Source organism: Bombyx mori, chromosome 6, assembly GCF_030269925.1.
Source record: "Bombyx mori chromosome 6, ASM3026992v2".
NCBI classification, from domain to species: Eukaryota; Metazoa; Arthropoda; class Insecta; order Lepidoptera; family Bombycidae; genus Bombyx; species Bombyx mori.
Window position 1 is genome coordinate 6,380,992 of NC_085112.1, and position 26,798 is coordinate 6,407,789.

A 26,798-nucleotide genomic window follows, 5' to 3' on the forward strand; every position below is an offset into this window, starting at 1 on the left:
AGAAAAATGATCGTGTCTCCGTTCGCTTTAAGTAAACAATGTCTTAAAAGTAACTCAATTCTGCAACCAAACTTATTGCTGTATTAAGCTCGGCTTTCGTAAATATCATTGAAGTTGCCTTTTAAAAATGTATTAAAAGTTAAAAAATTTCATCTCTGTCAATATAAAATCAAATAATTTATATATAAAATTCAATGAGTTTCCGTTATTTCGGCGGTGTTACAGGTGCACGAATGGCCTCTGTGGTGAAAGTCATAAGAACCCGTTAAATATTAGTGTTTAATATGTACACAGTGGCGAAAAACTTTTTTTTAATTTTTAATTTAATTTTAATTTAATTAATTCGTATTAAATTTTATTCTAATAAATAATATTGAGAAGTTAATAAAAGTATTTTTACAAGATAATTAGTTAAAAAAAAATTTATAATTTTATCCCTCAAGTTACTCTTCTGTTTCAGACGATTTAATTATTTTTTCCGCTGGAATTTTTTCACGCGGACTGTCACATGTGGATCGTAGATCTGGAAAATGTCATTCAAAACATAGCCCCCAGAACGCGACGCAAATATGAAACAGGGTAGCGTTAGTGAATAAAAACATGAAAGAAAAAATTATCAATGTTTTACGAATACATCACAAGGTGGACTTTCTTTTTTCACAAATTTGTACAAGGTGGACTTTCTTCTTGCTTATGCTTAATTTATTTTAGAATTGTACATGCTTGAATTATGTTTGATGTAGTCATATTTGTACACTTTATTAAGGAAAACAGATATTTGATTTTTATTTTTTCAAATCCTCTGAGGGTACCATTAGTTACGGATTCATAATATCTATTATAACACATATTTCGGCTTATGTTAATAGCATGAACATTATTTTTCGTTTTCGATTAGTTCTTAGCTGGAATTAGAATCGCCTTTTCATAGCTTGTAGAATGTTTTGATAAGACGAGCATGCCGTCTATAGGATATTAAATGATGACTACTATCCGCAGACTCTAATAATGCAGAAGCATAATCACGCATCTATTTATTAATCAAACACCCCGGAAAGTCTAGATAATGTTTTAGAGTACATTGAACTAAATATCTCGACAACATACAGAGTTAAAAATAACCCATTCCGTGAAATAAATATTCCTATTGCGGTAAAGATTAGTATGATGGTAAACGTACTTAAGAAGTGCTTCTAAATTTTATATCCTAAGTATAAGTCATGTATTAAGAGATTGAAACTCGACAACTTAATAAAATGGAATATTGAGTAACAAAAAGCAGAGCTCATAGCTGCAAAAATTTGTCTTGAAAAAAATAGGGGAGGTCATAACATTGCAGGGTGGGGAAAGTAGGAAGGTGTATTACCTAATTTTTTTTATTATGAAAAGATTAATTCACGATAATTCCATATTCTTGTAAAATATAATGACGCTATTTAGTTTTATATAATATGTGGCTGTAAAAATCAATAGCCATACTGCAAAATAATGTAGGTATAATTACCTACAGTGTGCCCTTTATTATTTCTTCGTCGTTTTGCATTGGTAGAAAATAACGCGATGCTATGAATATTAAATTAAATGTCACGCGTTTGCAGTCGCCGTCCGTGAAAGGGCAGAAGCCTTTGCCCGACGAAAATATTACTGCGTTTGAAAGTCATTCGTGTCTTGTTTACGAAAAATCGATATTAACATTCATAAAGTTATTTAATTTAATTTATATTCCATTAAGTTTTTTTGTGAACAGAATACATTCTTGTTAATAAATATTCCTTACAATCAATACAATGTTATTTAAATAGCACTAAATATGTATGTAATTGGTCAGCGGTAGGTCCTAAAATGTCCTAAAAATACTAGCCGCGACTTTTATTTCGCGTGGTGCTTTTTTAGCACATACCTCTCTGTTTTGAGTCGAATGTTCAATTGCCTTACCATCAACTCATGGAGAGTAAGATGGACAAGTCTTAGTGATCCTAATAAACTACACCGCTGCTTTCCGATAACCATTTAACATCAGATGGGTTGTGAACTAGGTACCGTGTCGTGTCGTATCGCCTCATGACTATATTGGTATTTAGCTGTAAAAAAGTTTTCGAAGTTATGCATCCGACAGTCGAGCTGTTCACAGTTAAAAAGAGCAGGTATCCCGTAAGCGGATTCTTCACTATTAAAATCCGAATCATTTCGAGGCTCAGGCTTCAAATGTATTTGTAAGCAACAATATTATCGGTAGCATTTTGTTACAAACATAAATAAATCCAGATAACACAACGATGCTTCAAATTCCTCAAGTTCCACTTAATTAATGATCAAAACTGTTACAAAACATTCAACGAATGATAAATAGTCCCATACTGAACTATCGATTACACAGATTTTATCAAGTTACTTAAGTATCTGAGCTTTACTTAAAACCACATAACGATAAACTAATCTAATTAAAACACGTCACTTATAATGTGGTCACTTGCTTTGTTTATCTGTGATCTTAAATGTTTGACCTCAAATGCCTACTGGAGACACAGGGTCTTATTTCAAATTGTTAATTTAGAATTGTTTATTATCGCCTTATGTTCCCATTTAAATACATAATTGTTCTTTAATAGTTTCACGGCAGACACAGTTAAGTAGTATTTAATTGTTAATAAATTTCGCATCATAAATTTAATTAATTACATTTTATTAATTAATTAAATTTTTTTTATTTATGTACGTTTCATAGCTTAAAACACATGAAATAAAATTTCGATTGTACATAAGTTTACCTTTTGTGTTTTTTTGCTGGGATGGATAGGATGTTCAGATAACTATCGACACAAATTGTAACCCTTGTTTCATTCGCCAAATTGGACGCATTTCAATGCTAAATTTTAACAAGACACCGTTGTCGCACCCCTTTATATTGTACGATATGAACAGTATCTAAAGCGTGAAATATAATAAAGAAATAGCGAAAATGGAATTCAGTTTTTTTCTATTTGTCTTTTGTTTCAATAAACATGTTTTCTTTTTCTTTTTTTTGCCCTTTTAGGCAGACGAGCACACGGCCCACCTGATGCTGAGTGGTTACCGTCGCCCATGGACTTCGGCAATGCCAGGGGCAGAGCCAAGCCGCTGCCTACAATGTTGGTAGAGACTTGGGAGTTGTGTTATAGGCTAGGATTATTTTATATGTAAACTGCAGTTATATACATAAACAGTATTATGCCGTTATATACAGTTATACACAGTTATATACAGCAATATATATAAACGGTAGATAGCGACTTTGCTCTGCCCGTGGTATTGCTGGCGTCCAAGAGCGACGGCTCATGAGCAACCACTCCATCAGGTGGGCCATATTATGCTCGTCTGCCTATACGGCAATAAAAAAATACTGCTTTGTGTCTTCAATCACCCACTTTGAAAAATAAGGTCTTAGTCTCACTTCTATAATATAACGGCCAGTCTACCCTTCAATCCCGAACACACTACTGCATCACTGCAAAAATACGCAGGGCGACGGTGCCTATCTACCTATTTATATTTATTACATATGGTTAATGTGTTAAGTATATTATTTTATTTAGTTAATGTATCAGCCTATAAGCTGCTGGAGTCAGGCTTCTCCAGAGGCTCGCCATGACCGGTTCTGTGCTGTCTTCTTCCAACAGCTTACACTGCTTACCAAACGCGAACTGTTATTTAAAACCAAGCGACCGAAGAACAAATATTTTAAAAAGATTTAAATTTAGCTGTTGTATTAGGATTTTCATGGAACGCATTGTTCTTTATTTGATTGTAGATAGTAGATAAGAAAAATATTCTTTTGAATTCTAAAGATAAAATACGCTGCTTAATTAAGCTCAATTTAATTCAGGGTTAAGTTGTGATCGCTATCTGAAAATAAAGACAAATCTCTGTGAATAAAAATTTATGTTTGTATTTTTGTTTGTGTCTAAATATTCCTAAAGCAGTCATGGGACTGTAATGGGACCGTAATCAAGCATGTGTGATGACCGTGATGATCAGTTGTTATTGACAGTCCAAGAAGAAATTCTGTCATAGTACCTACCTACTATAAATTTGCGTAAGGGGACACTCTAATAGTTTCAAGAAATCGAGGTTTTTCATTCTAAAGTCACACGATAAAGCTATAGTCACAGCGGAGCGTGACCCGGTTTCGTCAGTTAGATAATCAAACACATTTTAAAATCTAAATTCTGCAATTAAAATTAACATAAGCGCAAATGGTTTTGTTAAAAAAATAATTTGTTGTTCTTGTTTAATTCATTAAATTAAACATTATTCAGAACTTTAACTTTAATAATTTACATTAAGACAATGATTAAACTATAAACATTATTAATTTAAACAATTCGTAATTAAATTGTTGATTTCATTTTTAGCGTAATTTATGTATATTAAACATATATTTTAAAACATTCAGATGAAATAATATCAATTCATAAAGCTGTAGGAGCAGTGTCCAATGATAAATTGTCACTGAGACCTGTAACAATCTTTTGATAAAGCTCCAATAACCATTTCAAGAGGATCGTGTCGTAAATAGTACCAATGCAGCCCAAAACAAACACGTAAGTAACATATGACGCAAAGATAATAAACGTAAACAAATGAAGAATTATAAATACTCAACGTACAAAGTCAAGGCTTGGCCGCAATCACTGCCTCATATTATTATAAAACATCAAAACAGTCATTATTATAAATTCGAATTCAAGTGCTCACATTTTAAAGTCCATATTCAAATGACAGAAATAGGCGATTAAGATGTTTTAAGATTTCAAACAAGCGTAAGTAGCCACAGCGCAGGCTGATGACAGCGAGACCACAAGAATCGCTACGACGAATAATCGCTACACGTTTTATAGGTCGTAATTGTTGTCATAAAATGGTAACAAAAGTTGTTTTTATGTTCGGCACGAGAGGCGTGTTTATCATCCCGTAGCAACGATTCAGACTTACACAATGATTACTGTGGGAAACCACCTTTTTATGACATTTTAATTGTTTCAACTCAAGTTTTTAGGTGTTTTTCACACGACTCCTTGTGGTAGATCAGTAGCGGAACTTTATTGGTGCTATTAATTTTTTTCGATGTCTTTTATTACACAATATAAAGTTTTATTTGAATGAAACGTTTCATTCAAACGCTCAGCGTATGGAAGTCTCGCACACAATTTCGTGTTACGTTTCTGCCAACGCAAACGAAGTCAATTATATGGAGGATGTAAATTAATGTAGGTATTTTAATTAAACGCAACATATAGATGCGGGTACGTATGTGAAATAATAAGCTGAACGGATGAAGGGAATATATTAAAATACTTAATTAGGGTTCGAGGGGAAAAGGCTTTACAAGAGACCGTTCCTCAACAAAAACCGTATCTTTACAAGCGCTGCCGAGAAAATTGTACAATTCTAATCAAAATTTTAATACCGCTAGTAATTTTATTTGTTCTATGAGAGTTAAGTTTATTAATGAATACGATTCGAGCGTGACTGTTGACGATATCGGCCAGGGACGTGCATACAAACTACTAAGATGGGTGTTTCATGTTAACGCGTACGCACGGGCCCGTGTTTGTTTAGTAACACATGGTAAGGGATATTTTCCATTTTGTAGGCGTAGTTCGACGGCCGTCCTCGGGCGCCAACTGACTCACCGACTCCGGCCGATTGTTCGGTACTAAATGTCAATAGAATCGGTAACTCAGCCTTTTTATGGCCGACTTTAATAATATATGGAGCGTTACGTAAGTCTCCCTTCGACTTCGATACAAATATTGATTTTGCAACCGTGTTTTCTGTTTGTGAAATTTTAATTGCTATATATCTCAATAGATTGGTCGGGAAGGCCGTAAAAACTGGCTCGGCAAAGTGCTGACTTCCCCGTTCCATTAAATCCAACACAGCAGTAAACATAAATATTTTTGGTCGTTAATCCACCAACTCTTCGGAGCTTGGCTTTTTTACACTATAAACAATTCCCGTAGATCGTTAACAAGAAGAATGGACTGTTAATGTTTCAGCTTGTGAACATTTAAGTTGGCGGCACGTGTCTTGGGCTCGGCGACATTTGCCTATATACTCGGACACTAGATTAAGCTGCAGTTATTATCACTGCGTATAAACCTTTCGATTAGGTCCAAAGCGGACTAATATTAGAATACATAAAACAAGGATTAACTTCATTTTTATATAAAGGTTAAATTGCTTATTAATATCAAATAAACATATCACAAGAAAAATAAAAATAAATCGGATAAACACATAATTTTAATTTTTTAATTAATCACAAGTTTAATCTTTTGTTCAATGAACTATCAAAACTTATGTTATTACATAACAATCTATAGCACTCCAAAATGCGTGTGGTTGAATACTCAACGCAATCGAGCTTGGGAAATGTTAGAAAAAAATGTAAGATTATTCGTAGAAGCCGTGGGATGAGCCGTTGACCTCACAGCATGGAATAAACTACACCCGGCTGGTATCTAAATATTCATTTCCCATATTTTAAAAACAAAATTACATCATGTTTTATACTGAACAAAAGATAACGCTGTGTTGCTGCATAAATTACAAAATCTATTTAGATTGTGTCAACTAGTCTTACAAATGCCAATTTTGTATTGAACTTCAACCTGCTTATCGGGACACTGACATTGGGGTCGTTCTCAATTTTGCAGGCAAAAAAGTTACGATTTCATGAATTTAAATGTTCAGAATAAAAAATACTTCATCACAATCAAGTCAATCACTCATTTATTGATAATATTGTACATAATTCATTTATATTTTTCATTTTACGCATTTGATAACGCCAACACGACGACAATTTAAATAAGAACTTTTTTAAAAAGCTTAGAAATCATACTTCTTTTTTTTTAAATATTGTTCTAATATCCAGTTAGTTTTCCTTTTTTATTGTATCATATATTTATTAAATAAAATTGCCGAATTTCAACACGCATTACTGGAAAAACAGAAACCAGGTTAAAATTTGAATTTCGAACCAGTGACACGAATGAGATTTGGGGTAGTTTTTAACGTATAGCTCCTAATTTAACAGTGTTTACGAATATATATATATATATATATACAGGACGACCACGTGCCTGTTGTCATGACAACAAATTTACTGTACTTATAATTACGGTAACATTAAGGTTATGAGAATTAAATAACTCGCTTTTGGCCCCAAATTTGAAAACGACCCATTGCCTGATCAAAATGTTCGCCGAAACTTTCCGTATCCAGAAAAGTATATCGAACGAGAGAAACGGCGTCAATATGAGAAAGCGCAGGTAGGGAGTCGGATAGCTCGGTTTATAAATAGGTAAAGAGTGTAAATAGAAGCGGTTGTATCGACTTTGCGTCACTACCAATCGATATGTGGTATCTCCAAGCGATTACAGCTCAAATCCCTTAGATCTCTAAGCGAAAATAAGGCTTGTTTTCTCCGGATTAAATCCTAAATTCGCATGACTTTGACTTGAAATACCAGCCTCACATTAAAGTGTAACACGCAGATGCACACAACTATGTTTGTATGTGTACATCAGTAGTTAAAGTTAAATACCAACATGTTGTCGGAACTTTTCTTAATCAAACTAATGGAAATAGCTAAGTTTTAGTAGCGTAAGGTAATTTCTTTTGTTATGGAACATACATTCTGCCAGATGGACACGTTATATTGTAGGTAAATTTTGGTGGCTACGAAATTGATTAGTTTTACATCTTCTTAGGTATGTAATTTTTTTTTTTATTGCTTAGATGGGTGTACGAGCTCACAGCCCACCTGGTGTTAAGTGCTTACTGGAGCCCATAGACATCCACAACGTAAATGCGCCACCCACCTTAAGATACAAGTTCTAACGTCTCAAGTATAGGTAGTAAAGACGGCTGCCCCACCCTTCAAACCGAAACGCATTACTGCTTCACGGCAGAAATAGGCAGGGTGGTGGTACCCACCCGCGCGGACTCAAATAGGTAGAAAGACTCGTAATAGGTAGAAAATGTGATATTCAAGTCTTTCAAGGGAAGCCTATCAAAGCTAATTTTAGAAATAATATTGAAAAGATTAGCGAGATTAGGTACCTAAATAAATCCAGTAAGTAGCTGCTTTAACTAACATTGTTGCTAACACACATTGTTGTTATTTCTATGGTTATCGTGATTTGCGGATCAGTTAAAAACGTTTTATTTCCTTTTTTTTAATGACTACGTAAGCGTTTAAATAAATACGTTATTAGGCTTTAAATGGATTTTTCGTTGAACATGCGATTTTACTGAAACACGTACTAAAAATAATGTTATGACTCTGTTTGTTTGTGCGTACGGTAATGGTTGACGGATCGAACAGAATATTTTTGCGAAGATAGTTTGAGTATCATATTACGCTACATTTTAGATTGAAACTGTTATATTTGTTCATTATTTTAAAAATATATTTTTTTTATGTTAGTAAAAATACAACGTTTTATAAAATGTAAGCTATTAAAATCTGTTTCGAACAAACAATAAAAGCATTGTATAAAACTATTCCAAATAGGTTATCTCTCTTAATATATAATATTATTTTATTCAATTTAGTTCTAAATACTTCGAGAATACTTGAGCAAAGAGCTTACAGTGGAAATGGATAAAGTTCTGTGCCGAGACCTCCCTTCTTAAATAAAATCTCAAAACTTTTATCTTTACTTTGATAACACTGCTATTCGAGGCGTCACTTGTATTACTTTCGGCTTTTCATCGCACTTTTCGGGGATATCTTCAAAATGAACTAAAATAAGATCAATGCCGAGTAGTATGTTTTCATTCGTTCAAAATGAAATCCAATTTATAAATAGTATCATAATAGGAATAAAATTAAAGCTGGAAATGAATACAAATAAATTCCACAACTTTTAACCTTCAAATAGCAGGACGGAATTAAGTAGGCATTGCCACCAGATGAAATTGGAATATCGTGTTAAAGTTGAATATATTTATATGCAAGGGAATTACAATTCTTTTACGATCGAACTTTACGACTTTTTTATAGTTTTCCAATTACCTTCGTTTGACAATTCGTGCCCTGTAAACTCTAGAAGAATATGTATGTAAAGATTCTGGACTCATTAAAATGCTAATTGAAAGTTAAGTGTATTATAATGTTTAATATTACAGTAATGTACGCGACCTTGTCCAGAAAGCCAATATGGTAATTGGAAAAAATGTTCACTTTAACACATTCTGCGTTTTATCTATTTAAGATGACTCAAAATTTCAAAATCAAATTATCCCGTAGTAGCCTCATTAGAAGACCTCAAGTAGTACAAACTACTTTCGCTAAATATTAGAATCAACACGACTAACTCCTACTACGACTATACTACTATGCTAATTACATTCTTCTAATAAAACTGATCGTACGTACAATCGTATAAAAATTAAGCTTTTCTTAAAATGCATTATCTATATACATTTTTGAAATTGTTCGGGTAACGAGGACCAAAAATATAACCATAATCAACAAACAATAATATAACATTCATTTTTACATGTAAGGTGGAAACCATATAATAATATGTATTTTTACTTTCTCGAAGAAAACCTAATTAATACGCGTGCGAAAAATTATGGCGTCAGAAATACCTATATTCTGATAAAAACGCTTTTGGTTTTGATCAAACGTAAGTAAATGTCTAAATTTGATTAATTTAGGCTTTCTAAGGCCAATTCCAAGTTTGGGGCGTACGTTTTGGGTGAAATGAAACACTTAGGAACATCTGGGCACCTCAATGAATCTTCGAAGTTTATTAACTCCATCCCGATACGATCATTATCGTTAGGGCCGTAGGAGCGGCCTGTATTTTTAATTTAAAATTCCTCTAATATATTTACCTGTCAGAAATAAATATCTTTCATGTAAATCCATTCCTGGGTGCTGATTAAATTCTAGAGGGGGCCGATTCATTATGTACACCTACAATCGAAAGATTAGTAACACGTGTCAACATGGCTTTCGTTTCAAAATTTATTAAACCACAAACTTTTCCCGAGTTTTTCTTAAAAAATATTTATCCAATATACACAATCAGTGCCGCCTCATCACTTATGAAAAATCGTCTCTCTACAAAAGTCCTCTATAAAAAGCTCATTCCAAATTAAAATTAAGGTCTAGCGTAACTAAAGAAGAGAATCTCATTTTTTTCTTCATCACGATATTCTGAATTGGACTCTGTGGGATAGACAATAGATTCATTTCTACTTAAAAGTTGAAGCGTTTACGACGTATTTTAAAGAGGCGCTTGTCAAAATAAGTGGATGTTTTTCAAGATCCATTTGTGCGGTGCGCCACACTAGCGCTTTGAATTATGAACGTTAAAAGAAAAACAAAACATGTTCGATATTTTAGTTGTGTTCGATAAAGTGTTAATAGGAATATAAAGCAGGAGGTATTACGAAACGTATTTTCTATGATTTTTTCATGCCTCAAAGATACATTTTAAACAATAGAATGTTAAAAATAGTATTGGTAATAAAAACAGCATCTTTCGATATGTACATCTCTAAAAAACATATCTTATTACTCTTTTCATTCGATCTTTACGATCGTAAAATTGCAACGTTGAAAACGCAAAATAACATTAACGAATTGAAAATAGTTTTGAACCGTGAACTATACCAGTAATTTAATACACACGGATGTATTTAATTAAGAGAGTATTTACGAGCCACTTATCCGGCGCCTTGAGAAAATACAAGTACCTAATATATACGGCTCATTATTGTCGGTAAGCGCTTAGCTATAGAGAACCTATCGATGTATACTCGTAGATATGTAGGTACTCCGCACCTCCACCGAGCAAGTCCATTAACATCAAGCGTTATTGAGGCTATATCTCGATCTCCGACCACTGCAATAGCCCCATGTTCCATTAAAAGAAACCATAAAATTACATTATTATGTGTTAATAATTTTCAAGTGAACGCCCTCCATGTTTGTTTGTGACAAATTAAAAATTCATGTAGTAAATACATTGTACAGTGTAAATCTTCTGTCAAACGAAAGTTTTGCTTTATCGAGTGCGTGTTTATTTTATTCTACAAATATTATAATGAAGAGAAACAAGATAATATTCCACGAATATTTAATTTAGCATCACAAATAAATCTGGAAATGAATACGTTTAGATTATATTGACAGTTTCAATGATAATGTCAACCCCATGCCTCAATATAGAGTCTTGTGTGAGCCATGCAAGAGTCACCGAGACTGTGTTGAAATCACTGTATCATTAATTACCGTCATTTATATCTCACTATCTACTTAAATTACACCTATAATAACTTGTAATTTAATACAATTTGTAAGCATACACAGCTCCTTTGTTGATAAAACAAAATGAAAGTTCGTTTAAATAATCTTTAGCGTAAACTTTTGTGACCCAAATTAAACAGAAAAAGCTGCGCATCAAACGCATGCGTCAATTTTTTATTGAAGAATCTTGAATTACCCACGTACAGGGCGGAAGGCCGAAATATTTCAGTATCTACCTATCCCGTGAAGAACATCTAAAGGCGTTTACTCTTGCATGTCTCATAAAATTAGTATCTAACTGCCAGCGGTATTATCGGACCTGTTTTGAAGTGAGCCGAACCCACATGACGTCTGTAGGTATTCCGCCGGATTAAAATTACATATGACACGTTATCATTGTGTGCGATACGGTTGGCGAATGAGGCATTTTTTTTAGGGAACACCATGAATTATTCACTTTAAAATATTTATTGACTCGGGTATTGTAGTGAATAAAATTTAATGTAATAAATAAAATATAAATACACAAAAATGAATAAAAAATTTGTTTTTAATTTATTATTTAGTTAAGACAGATAGATGAGGTTACTATCGAACTTGTGTTAATAATTCTTGAATAGGCATCTTTAAACTTCAAATTGAAGTCTGAATCCAAAATATAAGGCTTAAACGGTACAACTGCTTTGCGATAGGAATAGGTAGGATGACTAAGTTAATATAAGATCTAATGCCGAAATTTTTTTAAGTTTCATTGAAAATGAATTTTTTGATACAAAGTACACCATTTGACGAAGCGAAGCCTCTGTTCAATAAACTTTTGTAATTATTGACGTACATTTACAGAACTCATTATCATTATCCCTCCATACGATTAATTTTAATTTAAACATTTTAGTCTTAAATTGTCATATTAAGGACTTAAATAAGCTATTTTGGTTTCGTTGTGCGTCTTATTATTTTTTACCTTATATAATGTACTTCCATTTGACTGCTATCTTATAATCTTATTGATTTATTTACATGCCTTTTATGTTCAAAATTAATAAAATAAAAATGTGAAGTAAAGGATTTATGTCTTTTTACAATCATTTATATGTAAAGACATTTTATATAACAGCTTAGCATTATGAAATATAATATTTCTGTAGATTTTACTAAATTCATTTTATTAACGGTATTCTTACAATTCGAAGTTTGAATATCAAAACTAATGAGTAGGTACACCCGTCTGAGTTACCCGACACAGACCTTGCCAGCTTGAGTAATGACAGTTAGTATAGGTATTAGTAAAATGTTTGTTCTTCAAAGTAAGTACCTAGTTATGATCTAAAAAGTGAGTAGTAATCTGCGTGGGCTTACAATTTGCACTTTGCTACTAGTTTCGAATGAGAGTTAGGTCGTGAAATAAGGTAAAAATTCACATTTTTTTTTATTGCTTAGATGGGCCGACGAGCTCACAGCCCACGTGGTGTTAAGTGGTTACTGGAGCCCATAGACATTCACAACGTAAATGCACCACCCACCTTGAGATATAAGTTCTAAGGTCTCAGTATAGTTACAACGGCTGCCCCAGCCTTCAAACCGAAACGCATTACTGCTTCATTGCAGAAATACAGAATTATTAATTTGCCTCATTAACGGTATTTTTAAACGGAAACAGTAGTCGGTAATAGACGGGGGTTTAGTCGCAAATACGAGTTTTCTGACTATTGACGGCATTGCTCATTAATCATTTTAACTATAGATTTAAATCACGCGATAAAGGATAATGTGACATTCAATCAAAATTAATTTTGTTAAAACAAGATCCTTTATGTTAAGATTGGATTCGTTGTTTCAAAATTCAAACAAATGTACCGAAAATTTTGTTGAAGAAAAGTAAAATAACATTTCTTAACGAAGCAACTTTGGGGTCTCATCTTCTGAGGTAATTTTCTTTCTACCCTTCGTAAAAGGAAAACTAGTTTGCCATTTATTACCTGGGTCAAGGGGATGCAATAACAAGAAAAAATCGAAAAGAGAACAAGACAATCTTACACACTGATATAATAAGGCATACCTACACATATCGGTGACATTTCTTATCCGTTACGAAAAGCTTAAGATGGCATATAAGCATGTTTTAAAGTTTTGCGTAAAAAGTATTAAATAATGTGAACCTGGTTTTGAACAATGTGGACCTCTTGTACGGGTGGTAGGACCTCTTGTGAGTCCGCCCAGGCCAGTACCACCACCCCGCCTATTTCTGCCGTGAAGCAGTAATGCGTTTCGGTTTGAAGGGTGGCGCAGCCATTAAAACAACACTGAGACCTTAGAACTCATATCTCAAGGTGGGTGGCGGCATTTACGTTGTAGGTGTCTATGGGCTCTAGTAATCACTTAACACCAGGCGGGCTGTAAGCTTGTCCTCCCATCTAAGCAGAAAAAAAAAACTATTTCAACAATCACTTTCGCTGAAGTAAATAATGTATTTGAAAAAGTTTAGCCCGGGCGGGTAGAGGTACCTACCTACCATCCTATGTATTTCTGTATCGAAGCAGTAATGCTTTCTTGTTTAAAGGACGGGACAGCCATTATACTGCAGAATCGAAATTTAGACTTCATGTTTCAGAGTAGAGTATCATGTTGTGATAAATCTGAGCTCCAGTAACCACTTAACTCCAGCTTTACCATGGGTTCTTTCACCCATCTTTGCAATAAAATAATATCCTAAACGTTCTACAAGCAGTTGTTATTAAATTAGTATTTTATAAATCAAAATATTTAAAAAAAAAGATGGAAGAATTATTATGAAAAATACATTGTTTGGGGATAAAATCAAATCGTTACAAGCAAAATATTAGCAATTTAGTTTAATGTAATCCTGTTAAAAGTCAAGGTAAATGAAGTTGTCATTTGAGATTATTTCACTGAAGCATAGCTGAAGAAGTTTTTTATCAAATTAAAATTTTAAATAACATTTAGCCTAATTCATAGCATTCGTAGTTTAAAAACGCGCATTACTATAATTTTTTCCTGGATTTACTTTTTCTCAGTATAAACTTAACGTAGTAAAGGTTAAGTGGCGAGACTAGAGACGATAACAAAATAAACACACAATAAAAATCACTTTGAAAACTGAGTATCCGTTTAATGCGGTAATTACTTTAGGCCATTCCATTAAAATATTTGCATATTCCAAGCATTTAGCATGAAAGAAACTCTTAGTTCCGGAAATCTTTTAAAATCTTCATTGATTCTTATAATTGAAATTTATTGGAATAACTTGTGGAAATTTATAAGAACGGTTTCGTTATTACTAATTTAAGCACCAAACCATTATTGTTATTACTCGCTGATCAGTTTACTTTTGATAAAATTCAATTAACCTTGTTTGTTAAGTGTGTTATCTCAAAAATAACTTTGCCCGCGGCTCGAACACGAGTGTGATCCATGAGACCGATATCTCGTGGATATTTGCCATTATACTCGTAGGTATATATTTTAAATTATTTTAAAGCATTTATTGAAACATGTTCACGAGACATACCTACATTTAAAGATGTGCTGCTGTAACATTTTTACATTGTTCGTGGCAATGTCAATGTGAAAATTGCGATTGAGACACTTACTAGCGTTGGGAGATTATAAAATAACTGGTTTAACCCCCTCGTACGTTTAGTGGATACCGACCCAATTTTTTTAAAGCTGGTGAATCCATTTACCGATACCCGGTCGAGGGGAGTAACGGACCGGGTTATGTCGGACTCCGGCGCCTCCTGAGAGGAAGACGCGGAGAAGAGAAGGACAGAGGTCTCCACCTCCCCCAAATTCTCAGAAGAGACTACGCCTTGAAAAAAGCTCTGACTCTAGCTACTATACAAAGCCCGCCGTAGAGTTGGCGGTGTGTTGATTCTTAGCTTCTAGTGTAATATTCAAGACCCGTGGATCGTAATGGTCGACGTAAGGTCAATTTCGCCGACGACCCTATCTGTGGCGTCTTAGAGTGACTGACCGGCTGGTTACAAGGCTAACCGATGCTACAACTTCGAATTTTCTACTATTCTGTTCTGGACGGGGCTCGAACGTTGTGACGAGAATATAGGGAAGTATATATAAGGTTCATTTACCCTGTCAGTACCTTGGCGAGGGAATTATCGGCCTAAAAAGAAAGGTCACCAACGTTTGCTTGTTTGATTGTTTTCTTGCTGGAAGAAGTGTCATGTTCTTATTAGGCTCTCGTATCAATATTTCAAAGACATATTGTATAAGATTTATAATAAGGATTTAGTACATATGTCTTTAAATTACCCCATCAGAAACATCTATAGAAAATTATGATATATGCGAAAGACACTAACAGATGAATTACAACAAAACTGAATTCTTCACAATTTTAATTTTCCGCATATACCTACATAATTACAATAATAAAAAGGTGCATAAATAAAATGAGATACATCTAAAACGACTTAATTAAACCAATCGTAAAAAAAAGAGAATTAACGTTAGCCACAAATTAGAAGGCGGAATCAATATAAACTTCCTACTCAACGTACAGACTACCCCCGCTGAGGCCAATATTTGCCAATCAACTGCCGCATTTTACTGCTGCAAGCCAGCAGTAACTTACCGCAACGAGCATTGGCTCTCAACTAATGAGACAACATCGTTTTAGCGACAAATGTTACGCGGCACAAGAATTATGTTTTTTTTTTCTCGCATTTTTCTTAGCTCCGTATTACAGGGGGATTAAAAGCTAAGCACTTTTACAATGTAAGCATATATGAATTGTGCTTGCTATAAACATGGGAATTCAACGATTTGTTATATATAAAATTTTGTCATTGAATTATTCCAAATCAAGACAGGTTATTAGATTATAGATATTTTTAACTATACTACGGGACGAAATATATGGATATAAAGACTACTTAATCTGCTATTTATTTATTAACTCTATAAACAAATTTTGAGACTAGGGTGTCTGACTATAGTAATAGGCGATGCTCCGAGGATTGATGTTGGAGAGTTTAAAAAATGTAGGTATTAATTTCGTAATTATATTATCATGTTTCAACATTTTGTTTTCACGAAAGTAATAAAAGGCAAATAGATAAAATTACAAAAATTTTAAAAAATCTTAAAAAAATAATTGTTAGTGTTCATTTCATTTTTACTTATTATGTTAATGTGCAAACGAGCTTACGGTTCATCTGGTGCAAAGTGGTTAGGTACTATCGCCCCGCTTATTTCTACCGCCAAGCATACGTTTAGGTTTGGTTCAGGCAGCCGTACTGTTCTGTAAAAGTGAGACTTAAAACTTATGGTGGGTGGGCTCAAGGTGGGTGGTGATATTTACGCTGTTGAAGTCTATGGGCTACAGTGACTTAACACCGGCACACCTGGGTTGCAAGCTCGTTCATTCAATTGAGCAAAAAACACCCTCACCTAGAAATGAGATCGAAGTGTCAATTGTATTGTAATTTAAACTGGAAGGAATGACTATTTCGTGACAGAAAGAGACAAGATAGCACCCACCCATGCAAGCCCATAACATAACCTACCACTAACAAACGCCAGCAGGCGATCACAGTACACGGGTATAATACTCAGTGAACACTACTGCCCATTTTCGGTTTAACCTATGGATTTAAATTATGGTTCTATTCTAAGCCACCACATTACATACATATATATAACTCGTAATGCAATTCAGCATGTGGTGTCCTAGAACAACGTCCACAGGAAGAGACTATGCTACCTAAATTATACACACCATAATCAGCAATGTGAGCTCAAACGGATCTTATGTATTTATTTCTGCCGCAAAGCAGTCATGCAATTCAATCAGAAAAGCGCGACAGTCGTTTACGCCAATGAAATATCACTGAAGAGATCACAAAGATGAAATGACTATATAAAAAGATCAAATGAATAAAATATAGTCCACATTAGTCGCTGGTTTAACCACGAACAATATATTTCTTGATTTGTGAAACGAGTCACATCGCGCGTCTATAGTCATTTGCCGCAAGAAGATGGCTCCTAAATCAATTAAAGCATTCAATTTCGGTTTGTTGGAGCTATACTGAGACATTCGTTTAATTTATAAGCAGATTAATTATAGAACGTAATCTAGTCAAACGGATGACATTTACACCTGATTGTAAGCTATCAAAATCATTGCTAAAACTGACTAGCTCGGTCATGACCGAATATGTTTACCAACTTCATATAAAATGTGTATTTAAATTGAGAGTTTATGATTTTTAGCTTATTTTAATTCGTATTAATTTTATGCTAATCATTTTTATTCGTTGTTTCGTGTGGCTTAACTACATATTAATCGTGGTATGACCTTCAAGTACGCATGTCTTTGTAGCATCCAATGTGCTCGGGTGATGGGACGACCCCAGGGCTCAGACCGCAGGCTTGGACTAATGTTTATAATAAACATGAATTATAAAAAATGTACAATGACAGCGTTCTGATGTTCAAAACAAAACTGAACAAAAGTTAAAAAAAAAAAACAAAAAAGAACGCCGCGTCCGAAAACTTTCTTAAATAAAAATGAAAGTCAGTTTTATGTCTGTACGACAATTGCTTTAGTTTTGTTTCTATATATTGTTCTATTTATAGCAGTGTTTGTCAATGTTACTTTATTTGTTATTCCAAAATTTGAATTGACAGTAAAAAATATTTATTATTGCAAAGCCTGATATTATCGGGTGTGGGTTAGTACCGTCCCTGTACCCGATATACCTTATAGTGAGTGGTCATCGTTGCTCATGAACACAAGAAGTACCAGAAACACAGCCACGCTATGCTATGCTTTTACTGGTGGTAGAACCTCTTGTGAGTCCGCACGGGTAGGTAACACCACCCCGCCTATTTCTGCCGTGAAGCAGTAATGCGTTTCGGTTTGAAAGATGGGGCAGCCGTTGTAACTATACTGAGACCTTAGAACTTATATCTCAAGGTGTGTGGCGCATTTTACGTTGTAGATGTCTATGGGTTCCAGTAGACACTTAACACCGGATGGGCTATGAGCTCCTCCACCCATCAAAGCAATAAACAAAACATTTGCCAATTTTGCTTTGTCGCAATTATTCTAGTGGGAAGTACATTTATTATTTGAATACTATTACGGCATTGACCTCGTATCTCAAATTATGAAGGCTAGATAATGTAATTATATTTATACCGGACGATGCTTGAGTTCATCCGCTCATCTATACTTAGAATAATTAATTATTAGATTATTTATTTGCAATAATTGAAAAATGACATTAAACTATTGAAACCTTTACGGTATTACTCTTAGCTGCTCATAGAAATATCGGAGATTTAAATTTTAACTAAGAAACGCGAAATCTAGCCGTAGAAGTATTATTACCAAGTATCGACCTTAATTCACGCATGAGTGTTCATAGCCGACAGCTTCATAGGCGAGGGCTGGTGGTTTTGTTTGTTACTTGTTCGTATCCCAGAAATAAAGTAAAAAATATTAATGATAAATTCATTCAAAAATATAAAATAATTTATAATTAAGATTAAGACATGATACATAGCAATCGGCATAGAGTAATATTAACTGTCAAGAAACAGGGTCGTTGTGATTAATTCTTATCGAAATTCAACGCTAATCACTCTTTACGCACACATCGAAATTAAAACGTGGTTATTTTAATACTTACACGTGTGTGTCAGAATATATACACTGTGTGTACACAGTTATTCTATATATAAATACAATACGCGTATTGTCTTCTAGTGTGCGTAATAGTTAACAACATCCACTTTTCGTTTTTTTTGTGAAATGCACACATCCATATACATACATGGTCATTTTATATATAAATACACTATACGTATACCCTTTGTGGTGTGCGTAATAGCTCACCACATCCGATTTTAGTTTTTGTGAAATGCACACATACAAATACGTTTTGAATTAATTAAGCAATTATGCTCGCAAAGTTATAGCCGACTGGTTTTATAACTTTAATGTCTAAAATCAAAGATCTAAAATCAGAAATGTAATTTATTGTTAGAATCTAAAGACATTTAACGGATGTTAATATTTTTGAGAGATTTCATTAGCATTATTTTCAACGGCTTTTATATGTATTTTCCATAGTAATATGTGATTAAATTTTAATAAGACGATATAAATATATTATAACCTTTTCATTAGAACGGTATGTGTATAGCGATAGGTATAGGTAGAAGCGTCTAATTCATGAATCTTGTGTCTTACACTGCGTTAGCACTTACATAGTGCTTGTTTAAAATAAGTACATAGAAAAAGTAATAGGTATAAACTATTGTAAGGGGCTAACTATGCATGATAAATAATAAATAAATAAATAAATAAATATTTACTAACAATCACACCACGTTAACTGGTCCCGTGATAAGTTCGTAAAGAACTTGTGTTACAAGTACCAGATAACGGAAATAAATGTAATATTTTTATTATACACATACACATATTTAATATACATCCATAACCCTGGAAAGGACATTTTATATTTATCATACAAATATCTTCCCTTGGCGGGATTCGAACCCGCGACCCCCTTGTGTAGTGACCATGTCACTTACTACTACACCAGACGGCCGTTGAAATTTTTGAATGATAAAATTTTAATCATTTTAAAACGTTTCGATTTTCACATGCATGAAAATACGCGCGCTTACAATACAAAGAGTTGTGAAAGCACATAGAAATAATTTACTAGGCGTACAAAAACTAAAAGCATAGTTATGAATAGATATATGCAGTAGGAAAGAACTTTCCTGTAAAAAAAAAACGAACCAGACCCAGATTTAATGCTACCCAAAGTGTTCTCGGTAATGTTCGAATGCAAATTCAGATTTCTCGAGTGCAGCAAAAATGTACTAAACATCTATAAGCATCTTATTGGAATAAAACTAACATATTTAAGGTTTGCAGATGATCCGATCTAATTTGTGAACACCCAAGAAGTCCGCAATAGATACTTGAATGGTTTGCACAAAATTGATAGAGTGAGACTTCCAATAAATGCTACAAAAACCAAAAAAATAACAAAATTTGACAAAATCTCTGTACCAAACTCTTCCAAGTGACGTTACAACAAAATAAATATGCAATAGAACAGGTACCATAGAAAATATGTTGATCCTCTACAATTTTTTTATTACTTTAATGGGTGGTCAAGTTTACAGCTCATCTGGTGTTAACTGGTTACCGGTTACCTCATGGGAGACATCATTAACGTAAATAAAGCCCACCTTGAGACATGAGTTCTAAGTCTCCGTTTTTACAGTACAAGGCCTACCCTACCTTTAAACCGAATCGCATTACTGGTTCACGGCAGAAATAGGCAACTAATGAGCGGCAGATAATGGTGCCTAACTGTGCGGGCTCACAAATCGTCCTACCTATCAGTAATTTTTTGCTGGTTTCAATTTTTACTAAATGATGACCGAGCTTTGCTCGTTTTTTTTTTAATAACGCAATCTTGTTGTGTCTTTAAAGCGGTTAGTTGCCCTCAATTAAGAAAAATAGTATTATTATTCGCCAATACATGTCGGGAAGAGTTGATTATTGAAAACACGAATAAAACAACATTTTCTGAAAATAAATCGTAGCTAGATCGATTTGTCGCCCCCCAAATCCCCTATATATTAAATTTTATGAAAATCGTGGGAACCGTTTCCGAGATTCAGATTATATATTCAGATTATACAAGAATTGCTCGTTTAAAGGTATAAGATTATACGATTTTATTCCTTCACCGTGAAAGTTCATCGTGAATATTTTTTAAGTACATATTTCATTGGAAAAATTAGTGATTAGGGATTCGACACGAATGCACTGGGCGGCTGATCTTTTAGGTCACGAAGACGTCAATGGTGGGAAGCCTTCCTTCATCATATTTCAAACAATTGGTACCTGTTCCAGAATTAAAACGCTATAGTCAAACCTATTAGACGAAAGATACTGCTATGCGTGGCAATACAATGTCAAAAAAGCTTTCTCAGAACCTTTTAGGCGCTCCAAAAATACCATCTCACATATATCCGAGATGAAAACAACGAAAAGATAGCATTTTAACAATTCATTATGCCACGACAAAAACAAGCTTGTACACTTAAAAAACAACGCCTCGAAGAATTTTCAGTGAGAAATAAATGCATAGAAAAATTCTTTCTTGTTATAGAAAAGACGAGAGAGGACCGAGCTTACACGTCGGGCCTGCCTACATATTTTATTGACCCCGTATGAAGCACACTGGCTTGTTACAATGAAACAAATTCGAAGATACAGGTACTAATATACGACAGCTTCGTGCTTTACATATTTCCTTATTCACTTTAAAAGTTTATAAATTAATAATTCATCGATTTTCTAAATTAGAAGCGAAAATGTTTTATATTTCTTAATTATTGAACTTTGTTGTAGATTATATGTGTAATAACATTATTAAAACTCGAACAATGATTTGCATTTAAAGGTAATTTATGGTAATTAATCGGATCTCTATAGAATATCTAATAAAAAAAATAAAAAATCCATATAAATTTACTTAAATAAGTATATATATGAATATTTAAGATACCGATTTTAATAATATGGAATTCGCAACATTCTAAAGCAACATCTATTGTATATAATATATTTTAGATTTAAACATATTATGCTATTTTGTTATCTTCGAACAGATCCCTGCCTCGTCGCCCCTCGTGCATCAGTCCTACTACTTTATGTCGTATCAGTCGGTGCGGTATTCCCAAACTGCACTTCAGAGCTCCCGGCCGGCATATATAAAACTTGTACCTGTATGGTACACCGTATCTATGTATAGACTTCCACGCAGCTCTCATTCGAAACACGTAACGTATGTTTTACGTGAATTTCTTGGCCCACATTTATTGTACAGGTGGATTTAGAAAATGTGTAAATTAAAAAAAAAGAACATGTGATTCTTTTATTTTGTACAGTAAATCGATTGTAAGGTTATTTTAGAACATGACAGCTATTGAGGACGTCTTCTTAAAATATTTTTCTTTAAGCTACGCATGTAAGTAAGATATTTGAGAAGATAATATTTTCCTGCAAATGACCGTTGTCTTCAGATTACATCTTGATCAAGGCAATCTAGATGAGCTCAAGAATATTAATTAATTTCAATTAAATAACCGATTGTCTTCTTAAAGTCACTTGCTATTTCAGAATTCATGACATTATATATGTAAATAAATTTTTTTTAAATGAGCATATATATGGTGTCTTATTACCTCATAATTTACTATGTACTAACCTAGGCGGAGAGCTTGTCAAATATTTTAAACCAGTCTACGTTACATGCTGCGTTTTATATTGCTGTAATACTCATTTAATTTTATGTCTGCAAGGTGTTTTTGAGGAAATAAACAATGGATTTAATTGCATGCATAAAAATGGGATGAACTAAAAATATTTACTCAATCAGCGCGATCAAGGTTTTGTTTTATAGTTTGAAATACATTACAAATTTTGTTTTCGTAGTTGTTTTAATAAATTTGCAAGTTTTCAGCAAAGACAGCGATAGTATGTGATGTATCTAGGTAGTTATTGAGTTGTTGAAAACGAATAGAGTTGAAACTTCGAATATTCGATTGATATTTCTTAGGTAACAACGATATTCCCCAGCGTTAAAAAAAAAAAAAAAAAAGGTAACAACGAAAGAATTGACGGGTAATAAAATTCTGCAACTCAAAGACTAACGTTAGAGGATCTGGGCTATAATTATTGAATAGCATCGTTGGTCAGAGATTATTGGAGTTTGGGGTGCCGTTGATTAATTATTGATTGGGCTAGGAAGTATTGTGATCCCGCATAGACAGCAGATACTAAGTTTTTGTATGTTTACCGCAAAACAGCTATGCGTTAATGTGAGAATTGAACTTCTGGTCAAAAGCCAGTAATTAGGTAGGTAAACGTAATAATTCACTTTGCTATCTCTATGAACTTCGACATGTTTCTAGTGGATCGTGAGTTCGTTCGTCCATTTAAACAATAAAAAATAATGAAACGTTTAAGTCTCACGCTTAGCAACATTACAAAGCTTCACATATATTTCTCTGGATTCATTTATCATGTATTTTGTTTTGTTTATATGTGATCAACGACATCCAACACGAAAATTGTGTCAAAAAACACGATATTACCGTACTAAGTCAAATAGCATAACAATAAATTTATTTTCATTGCGAATGTATCCGCAATATTTTCATGATTTTATAGGTGACTTGATACCATGCCAACTCGCAGATATCTCGATCCTAAAACGCACCCGCTATCGAAACTCGTAAAATTATCTGGAGTAGACGGTGCGAGACAAGGATGTACAATATAACAAGTATGATTAAATCTAGATTCTACTCGTTCGTCTTATATACCCGCGGACTTGTCTTCGGAAATAATTTGGGGAGTACATCCTGGAAGATATTACTCCACGGTTGATTTTGTAGGCCATAATTTATAACAGATTATTTATTACTCGTGATATTTTGTTTTAAATTAACTCAAAATTAGCACAAATTATTAGAATAAATAAATGTCAAATGTTATTGTTAATGAATGTGATATAGATGCAATATCTGAAGTAAATGAAATAAATAAAAAATACTGTATTTGTACTGTATTGATGTATATGTACTATATGTAAATTATACTTGTACTATAAATTATAAAAAAATCAGTGAACGTTGCAATTAACTACCTACTATAGAAAACCCAAATGCAAAATAATATTTTTGGATTGTATTTTTCTAATAGTTACCGGAGGGTTTCATACCGCCTACTTTGAGATGTAAAGTCTCAAATGCATCAGTTCAGCGGTTCTTTAACTTACAGTTTAGTATTCATAGTTTTATCACAAGGCGGACTTTCAACAACTATGTGACAATATAAGCAGAAAAGAATGTTATAGTAAATCTATTTAGAATTTCATATTTTTAAGAGTTATTACTTAAAAACCCGTGTATTTCTTAAACTCTTTGATTAGTACCGTATTATGTTATGTTGTGACAAAAAGTACTTAAAAGCTCGTAAAATCGGAAACTCTTCAGTCAGCGTTGCGTGATAGTTTGTCTCATTCCGATAGAGGCACCCGTCACGTGCGGACGTGCCCATCGACCACTCGATCGCCCGGCCTTTGTTCGCCCGGCTTTTGTTAGCCCGGCCATTGTTCGCGCGGAGTGTGTTCGTGGTACATCTGCCGACCAAGTGTTTTTTCCTGGAAGTTTTTATTTGTTTTGTTTCCTTTCGTTATTTCTGTGTTCGTGGTACATCTGCCGACAAACTGCTTTCCTGGAAGTGTTTAATTGTTTTGTTTCTTTTTGTTATTTCCGTTTTGTTGTGTTTTTTCTTTGTCCTGTAGTAATCGTGCCGCATCGCCACCTGTGTTCAATAGAACCACTCAGGTCCGAGAAGTTGGGGCCTCGCCGCAAGGCGAGTGTCTTCAAGACCCGGGGCCGCCCCACCTGGGCACTCAGCGATCATGGACGCTGTGTTCGCGGAATTCCTCCGACTTCGTCATCCACAGCTCGCCTCAGAGTTTCTGGCTTTCAAGGCCAATCACACTGCGAGCTCTCTCGAAGACTCCGCCGTGCTCGCTGCTCCTGCGTCGCCTGTACCTGCGTGCAAAGCTTCTACATCGAGCACCGCAACCTCCGTCGTGCCTGCCGTTCCCGCGTCGCCTATACTGGCGAGTAAAACTGCTGCGTCGTCCGCCGTGGCCACCGTTCCAGCTGTGCGATCATCCGCGGCCTCCGTCGCGCCCTCCAAAACACCTGCTCGTAGGTCACCGGCGTCCGCCTCCTCGTCCTCCGACTCTGACTCGGAGATGGAGGTCGACCTCGCCCCCGCCTCATCGACGGATGGATTTACCCTGGTACAAAAGGGTAAGAAGCGTGCCGCGGAGTCTCGAGCTCCCGCGGCCGCTAAAATAAGCAAAGCCGCGAACGCGTCGCGCCCCCGCCCCCAGACTCCCGTTGCGCCTCCAGCCCGTGCCAGTCCGTCGCCGCGTCCGGTGGCACAAAATAAAACCCAGTCCCCTCCTCCGGTAATCCTTCAAGAGAAGGCAGCTTGGGATCGAGTTTCCCTGGCCCTTAAGGCCAAAAATATCAATTTCACGAATGCCCGTAACCTCGCGAACGGCATCCAAATAAAGGTGCATTCATCTGATGACCATAGGGCCCTCACCTCTTACCTCCGTAAGGAGCGTATAAGCTTCCACACTTATACGCTTCAGGAGGAGCGCGAACTCCGCGTTGTAATACGCGGAATCCCTAAAGAGTTAGATGTAGAGCTCGTAAAAGCCGACCTGTTAGAACAAGGCCTACCAGTGAATTCTGTGCACCGTATGCACACCGGTCGCGGTAGGGAGCCATATAATATGGTTCTAGTCGCTCTCCAGCCTACCCCCGAGGGTAAGAAAATCTTTAACACACAGACCGTCTGTAGGCTCTCTGGTATCGCTGTCGAAGCCCCCCATAAAAAAGGCACTCCTAGCCAGTGCCATAACTGTCAATTGTATGGGCACTCTTCCCGTAACTGTCACGCGCGCCCCCGATGCGTCAAATGTTTAGGCGATCACGCCACGGCCCTATGCACTCGCGATCAAAAAACCGCGACGGAACCGCCTAGCTGCGTCCTGTGTCGAACACAGGGTCACCCCGCAAATTACCGCGGATGCCCCCGAGCTCCGAAAATAAATCGCCGCGTCGCCCGCCAAAACCGCCTCCGAGCTTCCGGCCCAGACATCAAAGCCTCGGCACCCTCTGCGTCGCAGGCTAAGCCAGCGTTCGTTACGGCGGCGGTGCCCAGTGTCTCGGCCTGGGCGAAACCGCTGCCGTACACGAACACGGGTACAACTCCCTCCTCCGCGATTCGTCCTGCCCCCGCGACTCGTCCCTCTCCCGCGACTTGCCCTCCGACCGCGTCCGAAAATCTCGCTTTAGCGATCGACTTCTTTCAGTCGATCAACTTTGAGCGCGTTAACGCTTTGGGCGACGCCATTCGCGCTGCCTCCACTGCACAACACTTTATCGCCGTTGTGCAGGAATACGCCGACGTATACGCGTCATTAAATACGTACGTCCTCCCCTCACTCCGCCGGTAATCAATGGCGTATATAAGTAGAATAAAGCCCCTATCCGTGACGATAGGATTTTTTAACGCTTACGGTCTCGCAAATCAACGTGATCAGGTTTCTGACTTTTTGCGTGACCATCAAATTGATATCTTTTTAGTGCAGGAGACCCTACTTAAGCCCGCGCGCCGTGACCCTAAAATCGCGAACTATAACATGGTCAGGAACGACAGGCTCTCTGCCCGTGGTGGTGGTACCGTCATTTACTATAGAAGAGCCCTGCATTGCGTCCCGCTCGATCCTCCCGCGCTCGCTAATATCGAAGCATCAGTGTGCCGAATCTCACTGACGGGACACGCGCCGATCGTTAT